Source organism: Cupressus sempervirens, chromosome 4, assembly GCF_028749045.1.
Source record: "Cupressus sempervirens isolate cs-2001-9-10 chromosome 4, ASM2874904v1, whole genome shotgun sequence".
NCBI lineage: Eukaryota > Viridiplantae > Streptophyta > Pinopsida > Cupressales > Cupressaceae > Cupressus > Cupressus sempervirens.
Genome location: NC_143121.1, coordinates 241,712,702 through 241,729,271, shown reverse-complemented (window position 1 = coordinate 241,729,271; position 16,570 = coordinate 241,712,702).

Sequence of the window (16,570 nt, the reverse complement as noted above, 5' to 3'; positions counted from 1 at the left end):
TACCCCGAGGATGTCATTGAAGATCATTGGATGAATGCCACAAATGACTATGATGTCCATATCAGGGACTATTGTAGAATGACTTTATATTTAGCAGAGAAGGCTCTCCATTTGACCATCCCAGATGAGATAAGGCTACAAGATTCGCAAGAGCTACTAGATCCCTTATTCAATATAGATAAGGTTGGTCAGAGGCCCATTCTAAATGCAGAAGTTGATAGGGAGGAAGGAGATGATATTAATCATCAAGCAAGACATGTCATTAGTATGACAAAGAGTTGGATCAAGAAACCCTTTCCAGTTGATCCAATTTCGGACACAATGATATTCCATGCACATGCTCACCCAGAAAGGGTAAAAGGGAGGAAGGTCACAGTTCCTATCTTTGCGCTCCAGTCTTATATCAAGCTAGAAATAGTCTACCAGCTTGATCGTCCAGTGGGATATTACCATCCTTCAGAGAAGAAGAAAGAAAAGAGGAAGAGAGCCTCTCCTCAAAGGATCTAGATAGAGCATGTTGAAAAATAGGCCCCTGTGCAGCAACATGAATCTACTTTCCAAGACCCTCGAGACCCTGCAATTTCTCATATCCAAGTTGATTTTCCATTGCCTCTTGTTTTGTCAAGCCAACAAGAAGAAGGAGAGATTCCAGAGACATCCATTCATTCGATGCATAAAGAACCCACTTGTCCTATGGTTCCACAGAAGCAAAGGAGGGTTAAAGTTAGAATGAACAAGAGGCAGAGAGTTCGTAAAAGATTAGTGCCTAATCCATCTGTTCTTGAAACCATTCCCGAGGAAGAATTAGATGAGGATGAAACAGAGTCAAATGGGGAGGAAGAACAAGTGCCTTTACAAGGGAGAACTCGGTTTGCCAAAGCCACAGAATTGGAAAGAAAGAAGAATGTCACAAATACCCCACCACCCACCCAAGCTGAAACGGTAGAGCTCTCTTCTTCGGAAGATGAAGTACAATGATGGTTCAATGAGCAAAGAGAGCTAGGTGATGATATTCTCTCCATTCCAAACTTTGATTTCATGCTAGTGGGTGCAGAATTGGTTGGAGATAAGATTAGAGATACTCCTACAGGTGAATCTCAACATCAAGATTGGACAAAGATGCCACTTAAGACAAAAGGTCCTCATCCAACGCACCCATCTTCACCTTAAGCTATGATGGTAGATAAGGTTTCAGTGACACCTCCACCTCTGAGTTCAGAGGAATATGTTCAGAAAGGATCATCATTACAAGGATAACCTAAACCAAGGACTACTAATGAGCCACCAAAAGAGGCACATGTAATGGAATGTATACAACAACCTTCCTAGGAAGTTGAGGATCAAACTACAGGATCTATAGAAAATCAAACTATAGAAGAAGAAACCTCACAACAAGAAAATCCAAGAAAAAGTGATAGAGAGAAGGAGGTAGCTGAACACATCCCTTCATCATCTAGAGCCAAGGTTAAAGAAAGACATATCCCGAGATGGTTCTGGAAGGAAATGATGATAAGTGCTAAGCATCAATTCCTTTCTTCAGAGGATGATATTTGTGACATTGCAAAGATTTTGAACAAGCCTAACTCTCCATTATAGGATGTAACACCATTTGCATTCATTACCACTACTCGGAATCAGGACTTATTTGCACAAGTGGCTCATGCCCCGAAAGTCATAGATGAAGAAGCTGTCAGCCTTCAGGACTATGAAGTAAAGGATATCATGTTAGGGAAACCTACACGGGATACTTCTCGATAGATGATGACTATAGGAGTCAAAGAGGTTCTTAACCATATGGAACATGATGAGATTGAAATCAGAGAACTTTGAAGGCAAGTTGAGATCTTGAAAGGATATCTAGCTGAAGTTATTAGTCCTCTTGATTCTAAATGCACTGAGGAGACTTTGGCTACCATTCTTAAAGAAGGGGAAGATGTATGGCTCAATCCATTTCTGAGAGCTTGTCAGGATTGGCGAGACAACCTTGAGGATAGGGGTACCACTATAATTATAGGAAGTCTGAAATTATTGTATGCTACACAAGATAATGTTGATAAGATCATGGTAATTTTGAGGCAGGACTTCAGCATAATGGATGAGGTATGGGTTTGGAGCAAGGATTTTCAAATTCTACAGGCCATAAAAGGAAAAAGGTATCGCATTTCGATTGATGTATACACTAGCGAAGAGCTAGACATGATAGATGATTGGATAGAAAAGATTGCAGAGGGAAATAAAGTCATGGAAACATTGCATGATGAGATACATAGGCTCAAGGACCAAGCTCGAGAGAAAATTTTGGAAGTAGAAAAGTTATATAGTGATGGATGCTTGGATATTTTTGAAGATGAAGAATGAGAGAAGCTTTTACTAGTTGAGGTAGTTGTAGAAAACTTTAGAAAAACTTTAGAGGAAGAATCCAGTGATGAAGACATCAAACAAGCCTTCAGGACAAAAGAAGCAGTGTTAGAGTTGGATACCAAACTTGAGGATTTTGCAAAAACTCGGATTGAGGTGGAGAACTATAGACAGAAGGTCAAAGATAAGTATGAGGCTTTGGATCTCCCAGATGTTGCTAAGGTTACTGAGATTATAGAGAAATTCAAGGTCAAATATCCAAACATATCTTTAGGTTGAAGATGAACAAAATCCAAATGCTAGAATTTTAATTTTGACACTTAGAAATTTTTTGAGATTTTTGACTTAGTTGAGGTCTGCAACTCTGCAGCTCCACAAGTACACAGCTCTACAACTCCACAGGTCCACAGCTCTGTAGGTCCGCAGCTCCACAATTCAAAGGTGCACAGACAGTTGATTGCCAGTTTCAAAAATAGCACTTTCCATGCATTGGGAATGCATTTTCATGGCAAGTTAACTCCAACACACATCAAGTGAAGGGCCAGCTTCTATTTTTGGTGTCTCCATGCACTTCTACTTCAATTGATGGCTTCCTCCTACTTTCTCTCTCACGCTTTCATTGTTTTTGACATGTAAAGGGCTCATGCATCCAATTAATGAATAAAATATGGATGGAGTCCCTCTAAGCACCAGTTAGATTACCAGTTTGTATATATTTAGTTTATTTTAATATTTTAAAAGCATTTTATTGCATCAAGATATCTCTCACTCTCAACACAAATTGAGGAGATAATTTTTTATAAATACCCCATTGTAAAATGTAACAAGGGTTGTCGTTATTATGCAATAAAGTTGAAGTTATGCTTTTGGTGCTAGCATTTGTAGTGTAGTTATTCTTGCCTAAATGTGTCATTTTTTTTGGATTCATCCATGAGATTGTGATTGAGCCAAAGGTTTATTGCATTGTTTTTGGTTGTGCAATCTTTTAGTTCTGGTGTTTTCTATAGATTTATGAATTTTGTTGACGTAATGAGCTTGAGAAGAGATCACCCGATTGTGTCTACATATCTTTTTGTCTCGCATGAGCGCACTTTTTGTGGCCTTGCGATTTGATGAAGAGTGAAAAATCATTTGATTTGTTAAAGATTTTCACCAACAATTGCATCAATGGATTCCAGGAAGTGTTGCTCCTATTTTCATTGGTTTCCCACCAATTTCTTCAAAGGTTTAACTCATAGCATGTTGTGTACTATAGCTTATGTTCATTTAGGAATTTCAATTTCAAGTTATTTGATTTCATGTTATTTGCTTTCAGTTTCGTTATTTTCTTTTCTAACCTCCCTGTTAGAATAGGACCTCATAGTAGTTGCACTGTTAGAGTTGCATTCATTGAAAAATAGAAAATACAAAAATATTGTTCTTTTGGTGTGATATTTTTGAGACAGCAAATAGAGTTTACTTGATCCCAAGGTAAAAGAGTTTTTGGAACTAGCAGAGGCCTCCTCATGAACATTCACATTTATCTTCTACTGAGTGGATTTTGGTACATTGCAAGACAAACACTAAACCTTGGAGTGGATCCTTAAAAAGATTTTCTTTTCAAGAGAGGAATTACACTATGGATTCCTGCCGTTGACCTCGTGCAAAATGAATGCCCAACAGTATCCAATTATAATATCCTCTTCATAACTCAACCTATCCTCTAGATACATTTATTATGACCAACTTATCAAATTGTCTTCATCAATCAAATATATATGACACTTAGATCAAATAGAAAATTGTCTCACCAATAAGTTTTGACACCAATGACAACATAAAAATTGTTCTAATCATAGTTTCCAACAATCTTCCTCTTTGGCATTGATTTCAATACCTCTAGTTACTATGAAATCAAAAACTTGTAGACAATCGAGAAAACACCCTCAATGTACAATTTCAAATATTCATTGCTATCCTTAGTTTCATTTTGATTCTCATCCATTCAACACCTCTAGTCAATATCAATATTCTCCCTCTTTACTTTGTTTGTATCTTCCTCTTTAAACTTGTTCTAACTATCTTGTAGTAATCTTTGGTAACTAATATTTTCTTCATTAAATCTCCCTCCTAGTAATATCTTCCTTTGTGGGTAACTCACTTGCATTATATCGCTCTTTGATGATAATGCCAAAGAAATTTCAAGTCATTCATCTTTTCATGTAGATATCTTCATGTCAGTTTTGAATTCATCTTCTATCATCTTTGTATAACTTTTTCATCACACAACACTTCTTCTTTATTTCTACCTTAGGAAAATCCTAAAGTAGGACTATTTGCATCAACTTGTAGCATAATATAATTAGTACATTTGATGGAGAGCACCATCTTTTCTTAATTAGCTTTGTCTAGGGGAATTACCCCAAGTTTACCTCATAGACATTCATGAACATCTTTAGCTAAAGCTTTAGTGAATATATCAACTATTTTATCTTTAGTACTCACATACTCCAATTTTACTTGTTTGTCTTCAACTAGCTCTCGCAAGTAATGATACTTGATAGAAATATGCTTGGTCTTTGTTTACACTAGATAATTCTTTGATATGTTAATAAAACTAGTGTTATCATAATATATAATTACTAGATCTATGATCTCTTCCTTCATACCTTTCAATAATTATTTTATCCATATGATACTTGAACAAAAAGATTTTTCTGGCACATATTTAGCTCCAACTCTTGATTGAGAAATGCAATGATGCTTCTTGATTGTCCATGAAACTAGTCTCTTTCCTAGAAAGAATGCACCTCCATTTATTGTTTTTCTATCATCAACATTTCCTTCCCAATTAGAATTAGTAAATATTTTTAGTTTAAACCTATAATTATTCTTGTAATACAATCCATAATCTTTTGTTTGTTTTTGATATCTCAGTATCCTTTTCACTTCTGTCATGTGGTTCTCCTTAGGACATGCAGCATATCTTGAAACTATCTCTACTACTAATGAAATATCATGTCTTCTATGAGCAACATATTATAGTTTTCTAATTATTGATCTATAAAATTTTTGGATCACATCTATAGAACCATCATTCTTAGATAACTTGTGGCTTATGACCATAGGTGTACTAACTAGTCTTGAATCTTCCATTCCAAATGTCTTCAAAATATCCTTGATATATTTGGATTAAGTAATAAAGATATGTTGCTTCATTTGATATACTTTTATTCCAACAAATAATTTGATCCAATGAAACATTGACATTTCAAATTCCTTCTTCATTTCATCAGCAAATGAATTGCATAATGCTTCCTTACCTCTAAATATGATATCATCGACAATTTTTTTACATAACAATACATCATTGTTCATACCAGTCTTCAAGTATAGATTATTGTTATCATTAGTTCTTGCAAATCCAATTTTCATCTAATAATTGTGTATTCTTTCATACATTTCTCCAAGGTCTTATTTCAAACCATATAGAACCTTGTGAAACTTACACACCATATTCCTCTTGCTAGGACCTACTAATGGTACAAGCTTCTCTATGTATACTTCTTTTTCAAGTATCTCATTTAGAAATACAGATTTGAGATCCATATGATATACTTTAAATCCTTTATAAGAAGAATGTGGAAGTAGTTTTTTGACTTATTCTAGCCTTACAACATGGGAAAATGTTTTGCCATAGACAATATCTTCTTCTTATGCATATCCTTTGCATACAAGTCTAACCTTGTTCCTTGCAAATTCACCACTTTCATTCAGCTTGTTCTTGAATATCCACTTTCTTCCAATCACATTTTTTTCTTTAGCTCTTGGTACCATTGTCCATGTTTTGTTCTTTTCAATCTATTAAATTTCTTCAACCATCACTTGCCTCCAATCCTCATTTTGTAAAACATATTTTATAGATTTGGGCTCAAACTCACAAAGTAAGAATGTATCAATTCTGAGTCTTTTCCTTGGCATAATAGATAATTCTTTATTCCAATTATTTTCTTAGGCACATCATGTCTACTCATATATTTTAGCTAGTACAAGTTCTTTTATTCTTTGTTCTTCAACATGTTCATCTTGAAAAATGATATCAAGATAATTTTCTCTTTCTTTTACATGTTTTGATTCATGTTCTACTTGCTTGGCATTGTCTTTCTAAAGTTTGGCTTCCTCTATTTGTATCTTGGTGCCATTTTGATGTGGCTCAACACCCATAGTCTATTTCTCGACAGTTGACTATTGCAACTCGACATTCCTAGTTTGTTGTGGATTTTAAGCTTTGTTAATTAGTTTAGGTGGGGTTCTAGGAGCACTATCATTCACACATATATGAATGTACTTTATTCTTTAGGTTCTATTTTTTATTCAACTTCATTATGCACTAAAAACTTATCAATTTTCACACTTGCACTTTCCACAACTTTTTTGGTGTTAGAGTTCAAACATATATAATCTTTTCTTCTCAATAGAATATCTTAGGAATATGCCTCTATCACTTTTAGCATCAAGTTTTTTTTATTTATGTTAGCTATTAGTATGTTACATTTTTTCCAAAAGATTTGAAATATTTTATGTTAGGAGTATACCCATACCATAATTCAAAAAGTCTAACATTTGTACCTCTCTTGACTTGCACTCTATTCCAAGTATAAAATTCTATACTTAAAGCTTCTCTCCAATATTTTTTGATACATTCTTCTCCATCATCAATGTTCTAGCACAATCAATGATTGATCTATTTCACCTTTTAGCTATCCAATTTTGAGGAGTTTTCCTAGATTTTGACATTTGTCTTTTGATTCCTCTAACATTGAAGAATATCATGAAATAATTGGAAATGAATTCACCACCTCTATTAGGTCTCAAGTATTTCAGCCCCTTTGTTGTCCCTTTTTCAACTCTAGCCAAATACCACTTAAAGAACTAAAATAATCATATTTTTCTCTTAGTCATCATTCTAGAGTATTCATAAACAAATAGAATAAAATAATTATCTCCACAATATCTTTGCTCACCAACATGTCCACATAAGTCAATATGAACGAATTGTAAAGTATTATTAGATGAATATGCCTTACTCTTCAAACTTGACTCTGTAATTTTTTCTAGCTGATATTTTTTTTTTTTGAAAAAAGAGTGGTAAAAATATATTTAGTCAACCAAGTCACAAAGCAAAGGCCAAAGGCCCAATACAACACTACATGCTCTTGTCTTCTAGTAACAACTGATCAATGATCTCACAATACTCAAAAGGTAACTCATCCCTACCACTAATATCCCACCTACCCACATTCTTTGAAGCCCACTTTGCCAAACAATCCACCTCTTTGTTCCATCCGTGAGTGATGTGGTGAAAGGAAACAAAATCCAAGAGACTACAAAGACTAAGAATTTTTTAGGCCAAAGATGCAAGTTGCCAACTAACATCCTCCAAACTCTAGTTGTTTAGCATATCAACAACAATCTAAGAATCAAACTTATAGATGATCTTCTTCCATCCTAAAGAGCATCAGTATTGAATAGAAATCTTCATAGCTAGGCCCTCCATCTGATAATTAGAATTTTGACCCTTGCAAATAGAGAAGATAAAAATTGTATCACCCTTATTATCTCTGCCTATAGCCCCAATACCAGCATGACCAAGGTTCCCCCAAGAAGAACCATTTGTATTAATCTTCAAGGTTCCAGCATGGGGAGGAGTCCACCTCCCATCCCAACAAACCCATTGCTTAACATGGCAAGGTCTTTTTCCAAGATTCCAACCCTAACTAGTGTCCCCTAGGTTCAAATTCCTCAGAATAATTTGATCACCAGGATCTATAGAAACAAACATATCACGCTTAGAAAAATAGTCTCCCAGACCCTATTAAGAATCAACTTCCATAGTTGAAAGCTTCCTAGTTTGGAATCACAAAAAATTTTGTAGTTTCTTTCTAGTCAGAGCTTCTAGAGAATAAAAACTGGTCCAACCATTTAGGAAACCTACAAGAAAGAAGTCTTCACTAGTGTTCTACCCAAGCTTTCCCAAAAATCAATTAGAGAGGTACCATGAATACAACCATGACACCAAGCCTCCCACAATCTATGCAATATCTCTCTCAAAAAAGGGTAGAGAAAAAACAAGTGGGAGGCAGACTCCTCATTTTGTGAACAAAGGAAGTAAATAGAAGGTCCATGAAAGCCTCATTTATGAAGATTCTCCCAAGTGAGGCATTTCTCTAGAGCGAGCAACCATAAGAAAAATTTTACATTTGGGCCAAGAAAAGTTGCTCCAAACCTTCTTCCACCACTGCACCTCTACTAGACCATATAAATCCCTATCAAGTATAGCATAGGCTTGAGCCATAGTAAATTTTCCTTTTGGGCTAGGACTCCAAGCCAAACTGTCCCTCTCGTTAAGGGAGCTACAAAACATATTCTCAAAAGCTTCAAAAAAAAGAACACAATCCTCATCGGAGCCACCAACAAGCCACTCCTAGGGATCCTTCCAGCAAATCACCTCAACCTAACCCAAGTGCTTGATAGTCTTAAAATGCTCCATCTTAAACCATCCAACATTATTAAAAGTATGGAAAAGGGGTTGAAGCTAGGGAAAGCTTGAGAGAATGGGAGGGTGGCCATACCAAGAGTCCTTCCAAAATAGAGCATTCAATCCTCTATTACAAATCTAGAAGTGACCCACCATAATAATTTGTGTTCCCTTCTTAAGATTATCCCAACTACAAGAGCCTTTACCCACCAAAGGAAGTTGTGGCACATTAGAGAAATCAACACTAGGAAAATACTTATGGGTAAAAATCTTAGCCCAATCTTGATCCTGATTGTTACACCATCACCAGTACAATTTGGCACCCAAAGCCATAACAACAAGAGCCATCAACCTAAGACCTAAGCCATCAATCTAAGACCTAATCCACTAGCATGTTTTGGCCTACACACAGACTCCTACTTGACCAAGCTCCACTTGGAGGATAGAAGGCTTTCTAACAAAGGAATTGTTGAGATAAAGCAACAAAGTCCCTCACAAACTTAGAGGGGGAAAATTGAACATGACACCTATAAATGGGGAGAGACTACACTAATATCTTTAGTAGAACCACTCTCCCAACAGAAGATAACCATTTGTAAGTCTAGTGACTAACCTTACTCCAAAATTTATCCAAAATCCCCTGCCAGTAGTCCCTCTGCTGAGCACACATGAATAAAGGGACCCCAAGGTACAACAAAGGAAGAGACCCGATTTGAAATCTAAGAATTCTAGCAATCCCACTCTGAATAAGCTGAGGTGTATTAAAGAAATAAATAGAAGACTTATCATCACTAATTCTTTGAACTGAGGCTTTCAAATAGGTATCCAAAGATTTCTTGATATTCACTGCCTCATTGATTCTAGCCATGCCCATCAACCCAGTATCATCCACAAACTAAAGATGAGAATAAGAAGGACAATCATTTTTCTATCTCTAGCCTTGGATAAGATCTTGTTGCAATTGAGAATTAAAAAATCTACCAAGACCCTCTAAAATGATAATGAATAAGTAGGGAGATAAAGGGTCCCCTTGCCGAAGTCCCCGAGAGGCACAAAAAAAATTTGAAGGTTCTCCATTAATAAGGATTAAGAAGGAGGGCAAGACCACATAGCTAAAAACCCAATTCACCCACTCCTCATCAAACCCAAAAGTCAAAAGAATTTTCTGTAAGAACTCCCAAATCACTTGATCATAAGCTTTGGCCATGTCTAGTTTAATGAACATAGCTTTCTCCTTAGAAGTATCCATGGAGTGGACCACCTCCAATGCAATCACAACCCCATCCAAAATTTGTCTTCCTTAAACAAAGCCTCCTGGTTTAGTAGAGATCAAAGAACCAAGGAGTTTTTTGATTCTCTCAACAATCAATTTGGTGATGATCTTATAGAAAACATTGCAAAATGTTATAGGCCTTACTTGATCTAACCAATTAACCCCTTCCTTATTTGGTATGAGAGCCAAGAATGTAGAATTCAAAGATTTCAGCATTTGTTTATTCTTATGTGATTCCTAGACCACATCTAGGAGATCATACTTTATTGTCTCCCAGAATTCCTAGAAAAACTCAATCGAAAAACCATCTAGGACAGGGGCCTTACCTTTCTTCATATTAAACACAACTTTCTCCAATTTAGGTAGCAAGATAGGACTTAAGAGGGCCCCATTCATCTTAGCAAAGATTAGATGGTGGATATAATCCAAAATGTCCTGCGCCATACTCCCAACAGAAAGATCCTTCAGAGTAAGAAGATTAGAAAAGTAATTGACAGCTTGCCTAGAAATATCTTCACAAGACAAGATCTGGGGTCCATCGAATGAGACAAGACAGGAGAAATAATTCCCTTGCCTCCAAGCCATAACTAAGTTGTGAAAGAAAGCAGTGTTCCTATTCCCCTCTTGAAGATAATCAACATGAGATTTCTACTTCTAGAAAATCTCCCCCAGAAGCTCCCATTCTTCCAATCCCTTAAGAGCCAATAACTTAGCTTTACTTAGGTTAAAATTCAACCCATGGTCATGAATTTGACAAGTAATATTGTCCAGCTTGGGTTGGGCAGCAATCTTTTGAGCACGTAGATTCCCAAAATACTATTTATTCCATCTCTTAAGTGCGTACATCACATGTTGAAGCCTCTTACTGAATGTGAACATGGTTGTACCATGGGTAGGCTTCCCCTCATACCACCAATCCAACATAAGGTCAAATAGAAACAAGTCTCTTAACCACATCAACCGAAATTTGAAAGAAGGATTTTTGGTGACTTTATAAGAGGTGAGGGAGAGCTTAATAGGCTAGTGGCCAGAGCCCATCCAATCCGAAATTCTAGAACTAGTGATCCACCTGTCATTTATCTAGTAGCAGGAAACTAGAAATCTGTCAAGCCTTTCTCAGATAGCTTCATCACCACTTCTTCGATTATTCCATTTAAAGACACCATTTGTTGGCTTCACATCAATGAGATTTAAAGAACCAATCAAATCCCTGAGTAGATTTGAAGACGGGTCCAATCTAGCTAATCCTCCTTGTTATTCATCCAAACTAGTAAAAATATTAAAATTTCTAACCATAATCCATAAGAGATAAGGGTCCAGGGACAGGATGAATCTAATATAAGTCCATAACTAGGACTTTCCTAAAAAATTAGTAGGAGCATAAATATTGGATAAAAAACACCTTTCTCTAGTCTCAAAACTAGAGACAACCAAAGAAATGGAGGATCGACTAGAAAACCACCATAGTAGGGAGACTTTTCTTGGGTTCTAGAAGCAAGTGAATCCACCTAAACTATTCAAAGCACCCACTCCCTACCAAGAGCCCTAGGGCTACATTTGCAAATTATAGTTAGCCAAACCATCCATTGTAACCTTAGTTTCCTAAAAAAAGACCACATCAGGAGACTAAGACTCAATTAATCTACTAGCTACCTTTTGTCTGGGGATGTTGTTCAACCCCCTTACATTCCATGACAAAATAATCATTTATGTGGTTGGGAGAAATAAGAATCAATGGGTTTCATAGATCCAAACTCAATAAAATTTTCACCCATTATCTGCACCTTCTCATGATCAGTCTTCTTGCCACTATTTGATGGTTTATCTAAAGGCCCCTTTTTCAAGGATTTCTATAGTATGCCCAAGATAGGAGGAGGCTTAATACACTTTGCATAATCAAAGGTCTCCTTAGACTTAAGTGGATCAGGAGTCACCAAAATTGAGCCCTTTGAACCCTATGACCCTCGAAGGTCTCCAATATTTAGAATAAGAGATGGCAACTCAATATCCAATTGTCTAGTCTGTCGATTCCCTGGCGATAATGTCTAATCCTCCTTTTGCATATCTTCAACTAGAATTTCATGCTAACCTTTGGCCTCATAAGAGAGCTCAACTGGATTACCTTACTCTTGGACCAAGTCCCCAGGATCATCTAACCTATTCAAGGTTCCATCAATCTACCTATCCATCCATGTTCTCTTCTTACCCTTGCCTTTGTAACATGACTTAACTTGAATAAATTGCTCACTATCAATAGGTGCATTAGATAAAGGGTCCTTTCCCTTGTCCTCCTTATGGGGGTTGGGGGCAGCCAAGGATGGGGACATCTTTCTAGGACATCTGTAGTGTAAATGACCATATTCATGGCAAAATTTGCATTGAAATGGAAGGGTCCTGTAATCTAGCTATTGGATCTAGGAAGAAGAACCCATGCAAATCTCCATAGAATCTAGCAATGGGTTATTTAAATCAACTTCTACATAAATGCAGGAAAAAAGGATTACCTTACAATCCTGAGTCTGAGTAGCTGAACCCATAGGTTTTTCAAGAAGCAAAGAATTTAAATGAAGGATATTCTCCCTCCAGAATTCCAACGGATGCCTTGACAAATGAACTCACACCAGAACTCATGAGGGGATCTCCTTAGCAGAGTTGAATCCCATATACCAAGGCTTGATGAAAAGCTCCACCTAGTTAAAGAAATAAGGGCCTCCTTCAAATGCCTTATTCCTGGTCGTCATGCCTAAAAATGTAACCATAACATAGTTATTAGCTACTAACAAAATCTCCATATCTCCTTTTGGGTTTGACACTTGGCATGCCCAAGAATCTAGCACAGGCAAAGAAAGGTGGAGGCCCAAAAATTTACAAATAAGAGCATGATTAGTCCAATATTCGACATCTTCTAAGACTTGCTCCAGTTTAATAACCAAAATTGGCTGGTCCTTTGATCTATGCAAGCATCCATTAACTTTTCTTAATCACATTATCCCTTTTGGAGAGGAATCACCTATCCCCAATTGGGGTTTACCATTCAATTCCTTATTATCGGCATGCAACAAAAAAGATGGCTCACCCATCTCCATATCTTTGACTGAGAGCTAAGATGAGGCAATACCTTGGTCCTCCATTCCACAATGGACTAGGATGTAGCAAGAAGGAAGGAAGACAAAGAAAAAGCACCACACTCACAATGAACTACAAGTCCCCCTCCACAAACACACCCAAGGCAGTGTTTGATGTAGAAAAGCCCACCTATGGGCCTGAAACTAGCCAGGCTAATTGCCCAACCAGCATACATCCTCAACAAAAGAACTCTAGCTCTTGTCACAATAGTAAAGACCCCCCAAATGCCTGATCATCTCCACAAATGCCCAAACACCTCCATCACAAATCAAGCTAGAGTACGCAGGCCCTAGTGTAGACTGAAGCTATGCTTGCCATTTGAAATCTATTGGTCTTTTTCTCTAGTTGACATTGTTCATACATATCATTTTCATTTTTTTTAGTTTTGGGAAACTTCTTACTCTTTTCATCTTACAAATGCTAACCAAATTGTCAAAATATACATGACCTAACATCCTGTGCAATAACCAAATATATTCACATTTTGTAGACAAACATGTCTCATCTAATAAGTCTAGATATAATAAGTTAAACCTTTTCTTTTATCACCACTTCCATTTAGTTTACCATCGCTATCAAATATCTTTTCCTTTTTGTCATGTAATTGACCTCTATAACCTGATTTGTTGAATAGTGAAACATTTAATAGATGATAGTTAAGTCCTTTAACCAAATACATGTTGTCACATTTGATCTTAATAGTTAGTTAGATTGATCCTTTACCTTTCACAAGACATGGTACATCATTACCAAATTTAACATAGCTACCTTTGTATGGTTGAATGTTCTCAAATATAATTTTATCACAAGTTACATGATTTGAACAACTATCAATTATCCACCTATCACTTTTATTCACATAAGAGATTAATATAGTTTTATTTTATTTGTCAAAATATTCTTTCATAGTAGCATATACTACTTCTTCATCATTACTTTGATATTTAGTGTTATTTTCTTCTTCAACAATATAACAAGATTTCTTACCTTTATATTTGTAGTCTTTGATTTTGTTTTTGTCTACATCATCTCTTCTACCTTTGTGCTTGTTTTCCTTCCTCCCATCCTGGTCTTCTCTAGTAAGACATCTTGGAGCAATATGAAAAACTTTGTTACATGAAATTTTTTTATAGGAAATTTACCTTTGTATTTTCCTTTGCCTCTTGAAAGTCTTCTAGCCATCAATGCTTCAAGTTCATCAAGTTCATCATCAAAAGTGTTTTCACTCTTAACACTTTTTTTCACTTTCTTACTAAGAACCAATTGTGATTTAAAATCATATTTAATAGTGAAATAAATGTAATTGTCAAAAATAGACATCTTAGTTCTTGCATTGCAAAAACTATAATAGCATTTAAATAGGAAGTAGAGTTCTCAATAGCTTTCTTATTACTATTTTATGCTCAATATTTCTATTGGCACCTCTTATAGCATTGACAACCTCTTTGATTCTTGTAGAGTAATCAAGTATATTCTCACTTTTTGTCTTTATCATTTCATCAAATTTTCCTCTCAAGATTTCTAATTTAGCTCCCATGACATTATAATCTCCTCCATATATGGCTTTTAGTTTATCCCACATTTTGTAGTGCCTACCCTTGCTCACGTCTTTTCTAGACATATTATTGCTATTATTATCAGACTATGATAGACTAGCTTTATGTTAATGGATTAGTGGTATTGTTTTGACACTATCAGACATTATGTTATGGATTCAGTTGTTATATGATGAGATCATTTAGACTTTATATTTCATGTATGTATGATGATCATTATATTGTTATTGTTGATGATTAGTTAGATGGTTTATTATCTCATGTGTTTCATTATGGATACTTACCCCATACTTGCATGTGTATGGTGTGTGTGTTTTGTTATTGTATGGCATTTCTAATGTGGTTAAGGAAGGGAGTCGTAGTCACCTGCTTAGTCAGAATCTACACGATGCACCACTTCCTACCATTGCCCTTTTAGTTTAACATTATATATATATATTGTATGTACATGCATGGTTTTTCTGTAGGTTGCAGGTACCGGGTATCGACTTCCCTGAATTGCCAGGATGAGCATACCCTATTATACTATCTCAATGATAAGAGAAGAGAGATAAATTCTCAAGTCCAAATCCCAAACCCTAAAACCATTTGTCCTAGTGGGTTAGGACAAGTATCAGAGTTGAGTACCCACTGAATGTGTCGGATGACATATTTCATGATTTTTAATCCTTTAGACTGATTTTGTATGAATTGTCCTATGATGGGTTTTCATATTTTATCTTGAAGGTCTATGGTGAATTTTCTATTAATTAAATCTCAACAAATAGATTTAATTAATAAATTAATTATTTAAGAAAATTAAATATCTTGATCTTTAATATTTTGATTATAATTAATTCAAGGAGAATTAATTGAGAGAAAAGAATAAATAAAAAGAAAATTAGAAAATTAAAATAAATAATAATTATAAAATACTAATAAATTAATAAAACAACAATAATAATAAAAGTTATAAAAATTAAAATAAAAGTTATTAAATTAAAATGGGTGTTATAAATATTTAAATGGAAATTATTTAAAAAGTAATTGGAGTTATAAGCTTGCTTGGGAATTAACGCAGTTCTCCATTTTTCATGTGTCAACAACATGAGGGTTAGTGCATCAATTGAGCACATGGTGTCTACAACCCTATGGCTCATCAAAAAGGTTGGAAAAGACCCATGCTTAGTTGGTGACACCTTCCAACTATTTCTAGAAGCATTCTAGAGGTTTCCTGAGAGCTCTTTATATTCAGGCATCCTTAGAAGCTTGGATATAGCGTGGATAGTGTGGAGAGCAATTGGAGCATTGGAGGATTCGAGAATTCTGAATAAGGGAGCTTGCTCTGCAGGTTTTCTGAGGAAGAGCGAATTAGCATCAGAATTCGGGTAGATTCTTGTGATTTTACTTATGCTATTTCTGCATTTTTCTTTCCCTGTCTTCTTCGTGTCTTCCTTATGTCTTCTGAAGAATTTCATATTTATATTGTATGCATTCTCAATATGGGTAATTAAATTTATTTGAGAATTTTATATGCATAGATCCGAAATGAAAATGAGGCTAGGTTTTTTTAAATTATGGCCAAATCCATTAGATTAATATTTAGAATTAATTTGAGATCAAAGTTTATAGGAAATTTTTGAAGATTAGAATTTCTAAATAAATCGTGTATATACATATTTTTATTCTGCATACACACACACACATATGTGTGTGTGTGTGTGTGTTTATATGCTATGATATTTTTAATTCTACAAGTAT